This window comes from Cyrtonyx montezumae, unplaced genomic scaffold, assembly GCF_038088225.1.
Source record: "Cyrtonyx montezumae isolate F1298 unplaced genomic scaffold, pur_monq_1.0 scaffold_3, whole genome shotgun sequence".
Classification (NCBI taxonomy): domain Eukaryota; kingdom Metazoa; phylum Chordata; class Aves; order Galliformes; family Odontophoridae; genus Cyrtonyx; species Cyrtonyx montezumae.
This window is the reverse complement of record NW_027072034.1, coordinates 111,532,988-111,549,243: the sequence shown is the minus strand read 5'-3', so window position 1 is coordinate 111,549,243 and position 16,256 is coordinate 111,532,988. Positions and strand designations below refer to the sequence as shown.

At 52.9% G+C, this 16,256-nt stretch overlaps 1 protein-coding gene across 1 annotated transcript in view; it reads left to right on the top strand.

The window, feature by feature from the left end:
* Positions 1-1,915: 1,915 nt before the first annotated feature.
* The window catches only part of MGAT3 (beta-1,4-mannosyl-glycoprotein 4-beta-N-acetylglucosaminyltransferase), an 84,986-nt gene continuing 70,645 nt past the window's right edge, over positions 1,916-16,256 (top strand). Inside the window, exon 1 of the mRNA XM_065742911.1 lies at positions 1,916-1,919. The gene's annotated coding sequence lies outside the window, so the exon portion shown is untranslated. The remainder of the gene's footprint in view (positions 1,920-16,256) is intronic.

The following is a 16,256-nucleotide window of genomic DNA, read 5'->3' as shown; positions in this document are numbered from 1 at the left end:
GAAGGAAGCTCACTGAAGCTGGAGTAAAAATAGCCCCAGCAGTTACTCAGCTCAGAACGTAACATGACTCATGATGTGAAATGAAGATATGAGGGTCGAAAACCAAAAGCAAGCAGCTCTGCCTCCCCCTCCACCTGCTCTTGCTGCGTGTGTGCTGAAGCAAGACGTGCTACGAGCACTGCTCATGGGGTCAGGGCAGAGAGCGGGCTGAGGAGGGGAAGCCCCACGAGGTCCTCCTGCCCACCCAGTTTGGCTGTGCCCACCCCACTTTGGGTGGCTTTGGTGATGCTGCTGCACTCCCATCAACTTGCCATCAACCACAGGCTCTGCACAGCCATCATCCCAGGCAGTGTGCACCCTGCAGCTGCATTACAATAGCACACACGCAGCCGGGCACCCTGGATTGCCCAACAGCGGGTCGGTGGCCCATCACGTGCCTTGTCCCTGTGCTGGGCACACAATAGAGCAGCACCTTGCTATGGGGGTGGGCAGAGCCGTGGCTATCTGTTGGCGTGTGTAATAAAGGAGGGAGTTTAAAAATAGACTTTGAGCTGCAGTGCCGGAAAGGCAGCGAGACGTATAGAGCGGGTGTGTATTTACCCTACACGCCCTGCGCCCGCTGCCCCGCTGGCACGGCGACCGCTCACCATGGGGCCTCACAGCTGGCACTCCCTGGCATGGATGGGGCACTGGGGGGACCCTGGGAGTAGTGGGACTGCTCAGGTGCCTGAGCATCACTAGAGCAGTGGGATGCGTGCCCCCATCCGCCCCACTCTGCGGCTCCTCCGCCCCCCTGTGCCCAGACAAAGTGGCATCTCACAGGACAAAGCCTTTCAATAGATCCCCTGCCCTCTGCCCTCTGCCGAACAATGAGAAATCAAGGAATATTGTCCGAGCTGAATAAAAAGATCTAAATTTAGAGTGTCTGATGTGTTCTTGGTTTCCTGCCATGGCTCCCCTCCTCCTTCCCAGCCTCCAGCTCTGGTGCTGCCTGCCCTCAGCACAGAAAGGTTTCTGCTGGGCTGAGATCACCAGCGAGACCCTGTGTCCCCAGCCATGAGACAGAGGGGAATTCCAAGTCCGACTCTATTTCTGCAGGGAGGGAGGGGGAACAGGGCATTTTTTACCTCACCAGCTTAGATATGCATGGAGGGGAGGGAAACTTATGGTCAGGAGAAAGGGAACGTTCCCATCTCAGCCTGTGGGAATGTGTCATGGAGTCTCCATGCTCCCTCCTGGTGTCTCCACCTGCTGCCATGCTTGGCCCCGGACTTTCCCCTTGCAGAGAGCTGCTCCAGCACTCATGGCAAAGCTTATAGAATCATAGAATCACAGAATCATTAAGGCTGGAAAAGGCCTCCAAGAACACCCAGTCCAACCTTCAGCCCATCCCCACCATGCCCACTGACCATGTCCTCAGTGCCACATCCACACGGTTCTGGAGCACCTCCAGGGATGGTGATTACTCCCTCCCAGGGCAGCCTGTGCCACTGCAGCACCGCTCCTGAGAACAGAATTCTCTGAATTATAATTCTTCCTAGTATCCAACCTGAAACTCCCCTGAAGTCATTTCTTCTCATTCTATCGCTGTTATCTGGAACAGAGGCCAACACCACTTCCCCACAACCTCCTTTCAGGTCATTGTAGAGAGCAATGAGATCTCCCCTGATCTCCTCTTTTCCAGCTTGAACAGCCCCAGTTCCTTCAGCTGGTCACCATCAGACTTGTGCTCCAGACCCCTCAGCTCCGTGGTGAAGGGCCCTCACCATTCTCCTGCTTCCCCTAAGTGGGTCTGTAAACAGAAGAAAGGGGCTCAGAAAGAGCAGATAGAGGCAGGAAAATAAAAATAAAAAATAAAAAATAAACACAACCAAGAGAGAAAAAAAAGTAAAAAATTAAAAGGCCAGGAAGGCGGAGGGGTGTTATCCAGCAATGTACTCCCAGTGTTTAAACAAGGGACTCCCTTGGGCCCATGCCTGATAAGTTGGGTGTCAGGGAAATCTATTCATCTGTTTTCCTCTTAAAACAAAAAGGCCTTCCCATAAGCGTGGTGAGGAGGGAGCCAACAGCTCTTGATGAACAGCCTTGTCTGAAGTGCCCACGCGGGAAGCCTCCCTGTCCTGCTCCAGGGGAGGAAGAAGACGGGGACAGGAGTGCGGACAACTATGCACTGCCAGCAGATGGACAATAGCAGCACAGCGGTGCATGAGTGGGGTGTGTAGAGGTGCAGAGGTCTGTTCCCACAGCGAGACATGGGCAGGTGGGCAGGGGGGTGCCTGGGCAAACCCTCCCAGCTGGGTGCTGGAGCAGTGAGCAGGTGGATGGAGCAGGGCTTTGAAGGCAGCCAGGCTCTCCCACGCTCCGCTCCCTTTCCCCGGCTGCGTAATCTGGCAGGGGGGAGTTACAAGCTTTTTTTTCTCTTTAATTCTTATTTCTCTTTTGCCAAGAGTATAGGGGCAGCTCTTTGAAGTGATGCTCGCTTCTGCCAAGGACAGCAATCCAGGCGTGGGACAGGAGGGGAAGGGAGCAGCGCTGGGTGTTCACGAGGATGGAGACAGCCACTGCAGCCCCAGCCAACACCATGTGAGCGGGCAGAGAAACAGAGTGGGGCTGCGCCCGCTGGGACAGGGAGAATGGAAAAGTTCAGGTCTCCCATCCCACATGCAGCCGGTGCCAGAAAACATTGGGCTAATGGATGCAGCAGGGCGGGGAGGGAAAAATCAGCATCGAGGCTGCTGGAGATGAGGCCGCCTGCCATGAGCTGGCCTGCAACCAGAAGCAAGAGTGGGGCTGCTGCACAAGAGAGGAACAAGACAGGACATGGGGGATCCCAACCCAAGAGGTGACACCAGCCCAGAATGTGACTCTGCTGATCTGGGTGCAGCCCCACAGCATCCGAGCAGTGACAGAGACAGGACCAGAGATGAAGCCCCATCCCTGGAGGCACCAAAGGCTAGGTTGGGTGGGGCCCTGGGCAGCCTGAGCTGCTGGGTGGCAGCCCTGCCCACAGGAGGGTATTGGGACTGGACAGGCTTTGCATTCCCTTCCAAACCAACCATTCTGTGATTCGCTGATGCCACATTACAAAGGGAGTCTAGAGACCATGTGGGAAAACCACAAGGCAGTAAGCCTGAAGAGCAGGAGACAAGACCAGCCATGGGTGCACATACAGGACAGCTAGGGTTAAATGGGGCCATGAGAACTGGTGCAAGTCCCAGGTGGGTCTTGTTGAGGCCCATAGGGCACACTTCGGAACAGGCTGCCCAGGAAGGTGGTGGTGTCACTGTCTCTGGACGTGTTCAAGAACTGTGTGGGTGTGGCACTGAGGGACAAGGTTAGTGGGGATGGTGGTTGGACTAGGTGGTCTTAGTGGTCTTTTCCAACCTTAATGACCTATGATTCTGCGATTGATTCTAAGACCAGGCAGAGTTTCACTCAAAACATGACCCAGGCCAGCAGCAGCACCTGAGCTCACCTGCAGCCCCTGGTCCCTGGGCAGAGCGGTGAAGAACAAGGAGAACCTAGCTGGGGCCATGGAGTCACAGTGCTGCCCTTGGGGTGCCAATAATCATTCACCATTCCCTGGCAGGACATTCCCCGCTCTTCAGGGCGTGGGGCCTGTAAATCTGTCCCTAGTGAGGCACACCATCTGGGCAGGATGTGGATTACCTAAGCCAGCCAGAGGGAAAAGAGGCTTCAGAGCCAAGACACACCTGAGCAACACGTAGCCAGGCTGAGCTATCCTTGCCTGGCCTCGTCCCTCCTTCACTCACTCTCCCTTTCTGGAATGACAGCACAAGACACTGCCTCCATCTCAGCAACCTATGCCAAGAAGCTTTTATTTTTAAATTCACAAACAATGACCTAGCAGCTGCTCCAAGGGTTTTTTTGTGTGTGTTTTTTTCTTCTTGGTAGCAGAGTGGAAATTATATATATATTTAATTAGCTCATCGGAGGTAAATTTCCCTTCCCACCATTCTTCCTCAAAGGCAGATGTAAAATGACCCCCAACTCTGAGCTCCATTGAGGGGGTGTGACCCCTCGCCATCAAGCAGAAGTTTCCAGAAAGCCAGTTTCTCCCATCCTGCCTCTTTGCTTTGTCCGATTGTTGGTGGATGGAGCCAAGAATTTAAAATGCCACTTCTGTTGCCTCTCCATTATCTTGGGCAGAGGAAAGACCGAGAATGGAAAAATGGAAGAATCTGGATAAATGAGAAGAGTGTGGCACAGCTATAACCCTCAAGTTGTGCCTTGAACCCAGCCTGCGCCCCAGGGTCTTTTTTTGCTGGGCTCATGCTTCAAGGTGCAACCACACCTTCTTCCCACTGAAAGTCTCACTCGACACGTTGGGTTTTTGACACAGGCTACTTGGGAGCTTGGAACCACGGGCTGCCCTGCATTGCCCCATCCACATGCTGCGTGCATCCTGAAGTTTCGGAGCCACTTGTGCGCTGTCTGAGCCACAATAGAAGGTCAAGTCAGACGTAAAGTCTGGCAAGTAGGTCAGACTTATCTCAAGAAAACACGTCTCCAAAAACAACGCAGCACCCCTGGCCAACCTGCCTCGTTCTCCTTTCCCTGCCAGGGGAGCTCTGCAGACACAGGGATTTCAGGAATGCTGCTGCCATGAAGTCCCCACAGTGACAATAGCTTCTTCCTTCCTTACTCCCCCCATCCCTCCTTCCATCCCTGCAGCTCTCGTGCACTCTTAGATCCACATCCAAGGTCTTCCAGCCATCCCAGGGCAGAAATCCTCTCCTGTCCTCCAGCCATACAGAGCAGCCAAACGGGGGCTTTTGGGAAGGAGGGCTGCACTGGCGCTGCAGGAACAGACACATTTACATCTCTGTCTGTGACCGAGGGTGTGGTTTCGGAATTGGCCTGAGCTCCTTGGAAAAAGCTTCTGGAGAAAGCGGCTCTCCTGCCTGCACCCCTCTCCCTCTGCCTAAGCATTCCCTCTGTACATTCTGGGGGTCTGCTCTTTTTAATGAGGTCATTTTCAGATGGATCAGTGTCAGCTTGCCACCCTGCTGGTGAGGAAGCTGGGCAGCATGGCTGGGATGGAGGCATCAGCCCCACTGATGGCTGCTGGTGGCAGAATCTGACAGCAGCCCTGAAACCATCTTCATTAAGTCCCCCCCTCTCCGTGCCAGGCAGCACTATGGGGTGTGTGCATATCCAGGTCTTCTACCTCATCCCCAGTCTGTTTTCTGACACAGTTCCAATCTAGGACAAGTCATGGTTGCAATCAGCTCTCAGGTTAATGAAACTCTGAGCCAGCCCCCCCTTTCCTCCTCCCTCTACAGAGAAACCATCCCAATGGCAAAACAAATACCGGGGATGTGTTATCGGTTCCAAAGGAGGCCCATTCCCAAGGACACCCATGGGAACCCAGTGGGGAGGGCTGGGAGCAGTGGGTGGTTGGCACAGAGCAGGGACATTGACCCCGTGCAGTGCCCCAGGAGGTGCACTGGAAGAGATGAGATGGGCTAACGGAGCATTTTGTAATGCCTTTGTTCCCAGAGACATCTTTTTTTGTCTTTAACTCTGATGGAAATTACCAGTCTAAAGGTTAATGTGTGATTGCTTTGCTGCACTGACAGAGGCTGCCCAGGGAGGTGGTGGGGTCACCGTCCCTGGAGGTGCTCCAGAACCGTGTGGATGTGGCACTGAGGACATGGACAGTGGGCACGGTGGGGATAGGCTGGAGGTTGGACCAGGTGATCTTAGAGGCCTTTTCCAACCTTAATGATTCTATGATTCTGTGGCCTCATTCTGTGGAGTCACTGGCTTTATCAGGAGCTGGTGGCATTGGGGTGTTCCCCTGTCCTCCTTCAGCTCCAGGCAGGGACGCAATGATGGGCTCTGTGATTCTGCCCGGAGATGGTGCTGGGTAGGAATGCCAGACTGGGGCTGGTGTTTCAGCAAAAATGCAGGCAGGAGAAGGAGCGGGGGGAAGGGAGCACAAGTTGCACAGAACAGATCCTTTAGCCCCGTCTGGAACTAGGAAAAATCGCAACAATAGTAATATTCATCATCATCACAGCTCTCAGATATCAATTTCCATCTTGCAGCTTCTGCGTGTGCACTGACTCATTTATTTTCCTGGGTGAGACAGGGAGGAATTGTTAGCCCATGGCAGACGTGGGGAAGCAGATATGCCCTCCAGAGAGAAGTTTGGTCGATAAATCGGTTCCTGCCCTCTCATTTCATGCTCTGAAGGCTCAGTGTGATCGGTGTCTGCTGCAAAGCCAACCTTGCCATGGTAAGTTGGATAAGCCAACCCAGCACAGCCCAACTCAACACATCAAAGTACATCTCTCCAAAACTATTTGGGATGATTTTTTCCCTGCGTGGGCACACAGGAAGGCATTCACCATAGCCACGAGCTCCCCAGGTCACGTTCTGGGTTCAGTGCTGGACTCTGGCACATGGTAGTGGGACTAACTCGGCTAAGCTGCGCGTCTAAACGCCGAGCCATCTGCGTGACGCACAAAGCCACCGTGCATGGGGAGGTGCCAGGGCCTGAAGCCCTTTTCCCAGGCCAGCCTCCCCCATGGCCAGCTGTGCTGGGGCCGGGCAGGGCCCTCCCTGCAGCCAGGGGACCGCTGCTCCATGTCATCGCCAGCTTCAATAGCATGCATTGTCCTGGAAAGGTCAGCCGAGCAAGCGGCGGAGAACGTGAGGCTTCTGCTGGAGCAGCTGGGCATGGGGAAGGGATAAGGGCGGGGGTGGCCATGGGGACAACAGGGGACAGGGGTTGGAGGAGGTCTGGGTGGATCCATGTAGAGTGTGGCTGGTTTCCGCAGAATGGAGCTTTGTGTGGGTGTGGGCAGCACCCCGACCCATGGTGTGCAATCACAGAATCATAGAATAGTTGGGTTGGAAGGGACCTCAAAGCCCACCCAGCCCCCACCCCATGGCACGGGCTGGGCTGCCACCCAGCAGCTCAGGCTGCCCAGGGCCCCATCTAACCTGGCCTTGAACCTCCAGGGATGGGGCACCACAGTTCTCTGGGTAAACGACAAATCCACAGCCTCTCTGGGAATGTCTAACTGAAGGCTCCCTGTGGAGATCTGCTTTTCCCATAACTGGCCATGCTCTGTTCCCAAGGTTTTAATGGCTTTAGCACCACTGCTATAGCAGGATCACCTAGACTCTCTTTCCTTACACCTCTCAGCCCAGCGAGTCATGTCGTGCTTCTCACTGCAGCACCGGGGCCGTTCTGGCAGTCATCTCCTTTTCCCTCATCCCCTCTCTCTCTGGAAAATTCACTGGAATTTCAGTAACAATAACAAATATTCCTCCTGTTTCACCATCAAATGTCTGTAGCGCAGCGCCTACCAGACCAAGGGTGGGTGTTCAGCTCCACTGGCTTATGGCTGCCCTATAGCCATGGAACCACTTGCAAAGCAGAGCCATTGCCAGCATTTTTTCCTAATCTATTCATAGTTCTGTAGGGCTTCAATCAATGCTCTGGAAGCATTGGGTGATCATCTTGCACGTGAACAGCTGCTAGTCTCTGCAAATTTGCATCCACCCAGTTTTACAGCCTCTGTTAATGTCAAGGTATTTGGTTTTGGGGTTTGTGTAACAAGTATTCTGTTAATTTTCACAAGCTGTTCTCATTATCGGAGAGATCGCCCTGGGACAATCATTCTCCAGGGAGAACAGAATGGAGATAAATTAGGGATGCGTTTAATTGTAATTCAGGTAACATGCCCAGGATGAGCTGCAGGGCAGCTGGGGAGAAAGAAAAGTGAGAGCAGTTTGCCCCCGGGTGCCCACTGAGGGAGCCCAGGCTCATTATTTCATAAGCCATTCTCATTTGGAAAAGATCACAGAGCTGAGTTCTGCCCCAGACCCTGCAGAACCTCACTGTGCACCAGTCACGCCTGCAGGTCAGCAGGAGGCTCCCCTGCTGTGGGATCCTTCTTCCTAAAATATTGCATCCCAGCCTTCTCCCTGCCCTTCCTCACTAGCTGAGGAGAAGCTGGAGCTGGTTTCACTTTTGCTGCCAGCAAAGTGAGGTCCAACAAAGCTCATCACCAATGGGAGACCCCAGAGAGTAGGCTGGGCTGTGCTGCCTGCACCAAGCTGGTAGAGCCTGCTGAGCCCTGCTTCCCTGGCTGGACCTGCTGAAACCTGTCCCTGCTTTCTGCCAGGCTTCTTTATGTTGGCACTAGCTCCTCTTCAACGAAAAATAAGGGGACTTTCCCAGACATCTTGATGTAGTGGTACCAGAATGAGGCAGGTCTGAGAATGAGCTGTTCTGAGCTACCCATATCCCTCTGCCTTCTCTGGGCTTAATACTGCAAGGAGCTCTGCTGCTGTTGTGGCAAAGTTCCTCTATTTGGTTTTTTCTTCAGTCTGCAGTTAATGATTTCTGTTCAGTTTTGTTCCAAAGCTGAACATGAGCCAGCAGTGTGCCCAGGTGGCCAAGAAAGCCAATGGCATTATGGCTTGTATCAGCAATAATGCAGGAGCAGGGAGGTGACCTTCCCTCTGTACTCAGCGCTGATGAGGCTGCACCTCAAGTGCTGTGCTAAGTTCTGGGCCCCTCACTACCAGGAAGACCTCCATGGAGGCCCTGGAGTGTGTCCAGAGAAGGGCAGAGGAGCTGTGAGGGGTCTGCAGCACAAGTCTGATGGTGAGTGGCTGAGGGAGCTGGGGTTGTTTAGTCTGGAGGAGTCTCAGTTTATCACTCTCTACAGCAACCCAAAAGGAAGTTGTAGTGAGGTGGGGGTCAGTCTTTTCTCTCGGGTAATAGCGAGAGGGCAAGAGGTGATCGCCTCAAGTTGCACCAGGGGAGGTTCAGGTTGGGTATGAGGAAAAATGTCTTCTCAGAAACAGTGGTGCTGCTGTGGCACAGGCTGCACAGGGAGGTGGAGGAGTCACCGTCCCTGGAGGTGTTGAAGAAATACTTAGATGTTGTACTGAGGGGCATGTTTTACAGGGAAATGTTAGCGATAGGTAGAGGGTTGGACTGGATGACCTTGGAGGTCTGTTCCAACCTTGGTGATTCTAAGATTCTATAGACTTCCGAAGACTGCTGTGGGAGACCTCAGATACCAAGAGGAGCATCTGGCACCCTCAGTCTCCAACATGTGACAAAAGTCAGGAGATATGTGTGCTTCCTGTGCCTTTCACTCAACCAAAATCTTCTCCCTCATCCTCATGATGAGCAAATGGTTTTGTATTAGTTGCTTTACGAACATTTCGTCAGGGTGTTGTCATGCCTTTGTGTATGTGCGATGCATGATGGAGGCTGGCAGACTTCATTGGGCAATATTGGTGGTAGGATTAGGTGATCTTAGAGGTCCTTTCCAAACGTAATAATTCTGTGGTTCTCTGACTTGCCATGGGACTTGCTGGAGACCCACACCTTCTGGATCAGCAGCAGGAGGCCAGGCAGGACGTACCACTTCATCCAGAGCCAAACTGGATGCTGGTATTTGGGCAACTACCTCAACCCACTGCTGAGCAAGCTGTGAGTGCATCCCCAACCCAAGTGAATCAACTCCAGGATGAATAAAAATCTGAGCTCTGAGCAAACCGTGGCAGCACTGAGCCTTGCAAGCACTCTGCCTTCTGCCAAACCCAACCCAATTCCTGTGCTAGCACTGAGTGGAGCTGCTTGTCAGTTCTGCGACAAAATAATTTCCTCCCTGCTTGGGCTGGCCATCTGTTCACACAGTTTCACTCTGTAGCTGTGTAACCCGATGATCAATAGCTTCTCCATTCCTGGCAGCTGGCACACCACGTAAAATCGTTCCCAAGTGCTCGTCTTACATGAGTGGGATGGAAGGAGCCTTGAAATTTCATGATGGTGTTGACCAGTGGTTTCCTCCTGCTGCCACCAGCATGGAGGATGGGTTTCCACCATCTCTGCCTCTCCCACAGGTGGTCACATGGACTATTAAATTACTTCTTTTTTTCCCAGTGCTGGAGGGACATCTGAACACCTCCACGACTCCTCCACCTGCAGCCAGCAGGCTCCAGTGACTTTGGTCACTGCACTGCTGATAACAGCCTAAGTTCTGATTTCTTGGCCTCAATTACAGCTGTTGCTCAAGATTGTAAAGAGCTCCATCGCCGTTACGTGGCTGGGGCCACTGTGCACCACCTGGGGGGGCTTGAATTGAGACCACAGCACCTCCAAAGACAAGCAGATGGCCTCCATCTCCTGCAGGGACCCTCTGAAGGTGAGGAGGGCACTGGCAGGCGTTCAGGGAGGACCAACATGTGCACAACAGCCTAGTGAAAGTGCAGTGGGAGATGACGAAAGAGCAGTGGGACCTGACCCCATCGCATCCATGCTGGGCTGGGGACAGGGGTGGAGAGGCTCCCTGGGGAACAAGGGAGCATTGAGCCCACCATATCTCTCTGGGGCACGGGAAGCGGAAAGGCGATAAGAGCCCTCTCGAATGAGGAATTCCTTCTCACTTTCCCCTGTTTGCTTTTCATTGGAGATAACACGAGGCTCGGGCAGCTTACCTGGAGGCCAGTGCAAGAAGGGGCAGCCCCAGCACCCACACCTTCTGCGTGCTCTGTGAGGGCAGCAGCCCAGCCGTGGCCCCCACTCCTTACCTCCACAGCTGACCCATGTCCCCTTGTCCCTGTGTCCCCCCCTGGCTGTGACCAGCCAGGAGCTGTAACCCAAGGAGTGACTCGGAAAAGAGAAATGAGATTATGAGCAGTACAGCCAAGACTGATAATGATGGCAGAATGTTTGGGCAGTGTTTCACTATGAGTCTGTCAGAGAGGGAGCTGTCTCTGGCCTGGGTTAGGCATGTGGTCAGGAAAGTCAATCTCTGCTGACCCTCATAGTCTGTGAGTCGTCAAGCCACACGGCATGATGATGGTCTGTTCATAGAGTCATGGATTCATAGAATCATTTTGATTGGAAAAGACCTCTGAGATGGCCTAGTCCAACTGCCAGCCCAACCCCACCATGCCCACTGACCTTATCCTCAGTGCCATATCCACCATCCACTCAGTTTTTCAACACTTCCAGGGACGGTGACCCCACTACCTCCCTGGGCAGCCTGTGCCACTGCAGCACTGCTCCTTCTGGGAAGAAATTGTTCCTGATATTCAACCTGAACCTCTCCTGGCACAGATTGAGGCCATTCCACCTCATCCTACTGCTGTTAGCTGGAAGAAGAGGCCATATCCCATCTTTCCCAGAGAAGCAGTTCTTCCAAACTCTAAGTCCCTTCTATATCTACCCAAACCATCTTCAGAAGAGGCTGATCTCCTAAATACAAAGACAACCATTGACCTCTTCCTCCTCTTTCTCATGCCATGCAGGGCACAGTCTAAATATTCTGGCTTGCCAAGCCCTTCCCTAGGCCATATTACTGTGGTGGTGATGGCTTCAGGTCTAGATCCTAGCAATCAGACGCAGCGAGGTACAAGCACACTGTGTGTTTAGTGATCAGCCTGGGTCACCTCTCTGGAACCTGGGAAGAAGACAGAGAGTCCACAAGCAGCCTGACCCTGTCACAAGTTTTCTCAGTGCACACTCAGCCGCACAGCACTTGGGAATCCCAGAGCATGACTAGGCTTGCTGGTTGCCTCCTCGGCAGATGTGGCTGACAAACATGGAGTATGAGTTTGTCTGGAGATGGGTTGTGGTGGTGCCCCAGCTCCACACCTTCCCTGCACTGCCAGTGCCCACTTGCTAGCAGATGGCAGATTGCCCTGGCCATTTGAGAGCAAGGGTGCATGAGTTCTTCAAGGTGGGCACAGACATGCAGGCTGGGGTCTGCCCATCATTGCTTGGTATAAAGAAGAAAAGGAGAAAAAAAAAACCAAGGAGAAAAGGCCAGGTTGGATGGGGCTGTAGGCAGTCTGAGCTGGGGGGTGGCAACCCTGCCCATGGCACAGGGTGGGACAGGGTGGGCTTTGAGATCCCTTCCAACCCAACTATTCTGTGATTCTGTGATAAATATGGAGCTGGTATTTTTTCCTTGTCTGGAGCCAGGTCTGAACACAAAACCCTGGAGTGGGATTTGGCTCTGGTCCTAAAAATGGCCTTTTTGAGCTGGGAAATACTGAACTCGGTCAATTTAGGAAGGGACGTGTGATCACAGCTTCCAGTGAGATGACTCAGAGATTTCCTCAACCCTTGGAGTCCCCAGCCCATGTCACTCGGTGATGCATGGTGCCCAGACCACGGTCCCCTGTGGTGCCAGGACTGGAACACCACGAACCAGGGCACCTGGATAGGGCTACCGGTGCCTGAGCCATCTCCCCCTCTGTGTGATTCATTCCTGCTGTTTCTCATCACTTCTTGCCAAGATGAGGGCTGAGGGAAGACGAGATGACTCAGGCCTGAAGCCCAGGTGGCCGTCCTAGCCCAGGGACACCTGAGGGCTTCCGGCGTGGCAGGAAAAAGCTAGGAAAAGCAAACATTCCCAGAGGAGCCGTGCAGAATAACCACCAAATAACAAGGGTTTCCCTGCTTCATTGTCCTCTGCATCTGGGAATCTCATCAAGCCCACGCGGCAGGGTGAGCTCATAGCCAGGGCGGCAAGGCAAACCTGCAGGCTTTGTCTACCCCAAAACTGCCTCCAGCCTTTGGCTCCTCGTGCTGCCACTGACACTGGGAGCTGTGCTGCTGTCACTGCATCACACCAATCTGCTTATGGGAGCACAGGGAGGTGGGATGGTCCTCAGCAAGCATACTTTGTCCACCAAGGACAGTGCAGATGAAAATGGAGGAGATAGTGCTCCGGATAAGGGAAGCTTGAGAAAGCTTGGGGAAGCTTTTAAGAGGTGTTCAGAGCCGGGTTGGATGGGGCCCTGGACAGCCTGGTCTGGTAAGTTGCATCCCTGACCACAGCAGGTGTTTGGAGCTGGGTGGGCTTTAAAATCTCCTCCAACCTAAGCTATTCTATGGTTCTGTGATTCTAAGCTGGGATTTGAAGAAGTCAGTGAGTTGGAGGTGGAACTGCTGTTAATGAATACTGTATGAGACCTAGCTTTGAGATAGATCGTACAGCGAGATTAGAGGTCACGGAAAGTGTATTACGAGCCCTGCATTGCTTTTATTCACTGGAGACTGTTAGAAAAACAAGCAGGAAGGCAGCACAATGGGTCCCTCAGCTACGGACATCTCAGCGCACATTGGAAAGACAATGGAGAAAACGATTAACTCCAAGAGTCCTCTATCCTGTCTCCAGTAAGATGCATGCCTTGTTTTGCCTGACTAGGAACTAGAAATCCAATGGACAATGCCAAATAAGAAAAAAATCTCTTAGAGATTTCTTCAGGGGAAAAAGGGGGTGGGGAGAGGGGAAGGATGATGCAGCTGCCACAGCCTGTGTCAAGCTGGGCCTCCATCAGTTCTCAGCCCACAGAGGTAAGCAGGGCTGCACATAGCCTGTCCAATTACTCTGAGAACCCCTTGGCCCTCAACAAGGTGCACGTTGTTTTGGGGCATGATCTGAACAACGTGATCTCCATGGTCCTGCAGGAGGCAGCCCCCCAGGTACAGAAGCTGTGTATCTTTCCTCTTTGCAGCATTCCCAGTCATGACCTCACACTCATACATGCATCCCTTTTGGATAATTGTCAGTAAACAGCCAGCAAGGCTTTATTGAATATTTAGGAAAGAGCTGGGACAGCCAAGGGACCCTGGATGGTGACACCTGTGTGAGGTGACCTATGTCCTTCAGCTTGGAGCAGTGATTGCAAGTCTGAGGATGAAGACGCCTGAGCATGGTTGCCTCGGACCTCTGATCTCCACAGTGGCAGAGCTTCCCCATATCACCTTGGGATGACACCACAATGGCTCACAATTGTCTTGAATGATGCACTGGTAATGAATAGGCTAGTGCCCTTACGGTCCTTGGTAGACAAGCCAGGTCAATGGTGATACTCAAGCTGGTGTTCTGCTCTTTCAAATCCCCAAAACTATGCTCCCCATGACCTACCCTTGGTCAGCAGTTTCAAGCCTTTGCCATACTCTTCTCCCAACTGTGTCATGATAGATTTGCATCCTGTTTGTGTGGGTTTGAAAGCTTTTTGTCACCAATTTTTTCAAAATGAAGAGGGTGGGTAGGTGGAAAAACACAGACTATGGGTGGAAGAAGGCTAGGAGAAATGGATGAGGTGGGAAAAGGCATGGGGCAACTCCTCCAGGGGGCACCTGCTGGAAGCCACCCTCCACCACCGCTCCCAGTGGAGCCCCAGGAATGTACTGTCACCACTTGGCTCTGGAGGAGAGGGGATATCCTTAACATCACTTCTTAAGGTATTTTGGCCAAGCATCCGGTCCCCTCTTCCTCTCCCTGAGTTCCTGTCCTCTGGAATGAGTGGTGACCTCAGCTCCTCACCGGGTTGTTGATTTCAGGGATGTGAGACCTCTCTATGGTCCCCTTTGGGCCAGTGGGCTGCTTGGTTCATTTCCTAACTCTGGAAATAACCTGTTATTTCAGAGGATCATTTCCATTCCTGAAATTAGCCTTGAGGGTGCTGTATTTTGCTTCTTTGACTCATGTACCTTCTTCCTCCTCCTCCTCCAGCCCAAAATTAAAGCAGGGGTTGGTGGGGTGCTGTGAGGTTGCAACTGTAGCAATCTCTAGTTGAACAGATCATCCATGATGGAAAGCATCCCCATACACAGAGTAGGAGATGCTGACCAATGGGAACATTCCACTTGCAAAGCATTTATCTCATGCTGGGCTTCATCCCTCCGCATCCAATTCACACCCTCAAACCTTTTGTGTTCTGCATAAACATCTTTTCCCAGCTCATCTGAAGGGCGTCAGAGGAAGCAATAGTCTACAAAGAGCATGAAACCTTTGTCTCATGGTCTTGTCTGTTAGCCCTTTGTGGATGCTGACAAGTTCAGCTGCACAGTACTGGAGGAGTCAGGGAGCAAACTGAGATGTAGATTCATGGAGACATTCAGGTTGAAAGAGACCTCCAAGATTTCCTAATCCAACCATCAGCCCATCCCCACCATGCCCACTGACCACGTCCTCAGTACCACATCCACACGGTTCTGGAGCACCTCCAGGGACGGTGACTCCACCACTTCCCTGTGCAGCCTGTGCCACTGCAGCACTACTCTTTCTGAGAGGAAATCTTTCCTAATATCCAACCTGAACTGAGTTTCCTGATGTTCATCCTGGCTGAATACACTGCCGAAGCCAACATGTGTCAGATGCAGAGCCATGTTTTCCCTCTTCCTGAACCCCCAGTTTCCAAGCTGGGTTTATGTCAAGCACCACAACCACTCCACACATCCTTCCCAGAACTGGAAGCCCATACTGCGTGAGCCACCAGACACCACAGCTTTGCCCTGGGTCACTAGGTGCTCCTACATCCACGTGCGAGGACTGAGTGCAGTCCATCCAGCCAGAAGAGCAGGTGCAGATAAATTTGGAGCACAAGGAGCCGGAAGAGGACTCGCAGCCTGGCGGAAAGCAGCTGTGGGTGCTGGGGCAGCCCAGAGAAGTGGCACAGTGCAAGGTGGTGGGAGATGGGGGAGGCTTCAGTGGGGAGCGGGAGGAGGGTATCCGGAGTTGTAAGTGAGGTCAGGTAATGCCTCATATAGCAGTTCCTGCGGTGCTTTGGGAACAGGCAAACAAGGCCTTCCTTCCTCCCAGCTTCCTCCTCCACACCAACGTTCCTTTTGAGGAGAGGTTTTCAGCTGTATCACTCCCACAGCAGTGTCAGCATCCCACAGCGGGGGACACCTGGCGTAGGCTGCATGGGACCTATGCATGGGACAATTGGTGGCAGTGTCCTAGTGTGTCCCAGAGTTCCCATTGCTGCTTTGGGAAGACGTGTTAGGATGGGAAATCACAGGGGAGTGGAACTACCAACCCCTTGCAGAGCCATAATGGCACTTGGCCAGGTGAAAAGCCTGGTGCTGGCCAGCCTGAATGGCAGTGCTATTTTAGGGATGTATTTTTTCCCTCTGCTGGGGCTATTTTTGGAGGCTGTGTGGGTACCAAAAGGACCCGGATACGTTGCAGATAAGGGGCTGATGACATTTTGGTGCTCATGCTGCAGCCACAAACACTGTGCACAAAGGCAGAGCCTGGGAATAGCTGTGCTCCCCATGGAAGTCCTCCAACTGCTGGCATTCAGGGTAGTGGTGCTATGAGATTCCCCCAGCAGTGTCGCCTTGTGGGTACCTTCACAGCCCCATGGTGGTTTGTGGTGCTTAACCAGGGCTGGGACACACAAGGGTGCAGCAGGAATTTCCTGCACTGGAGACATACGGACAGAAGTCC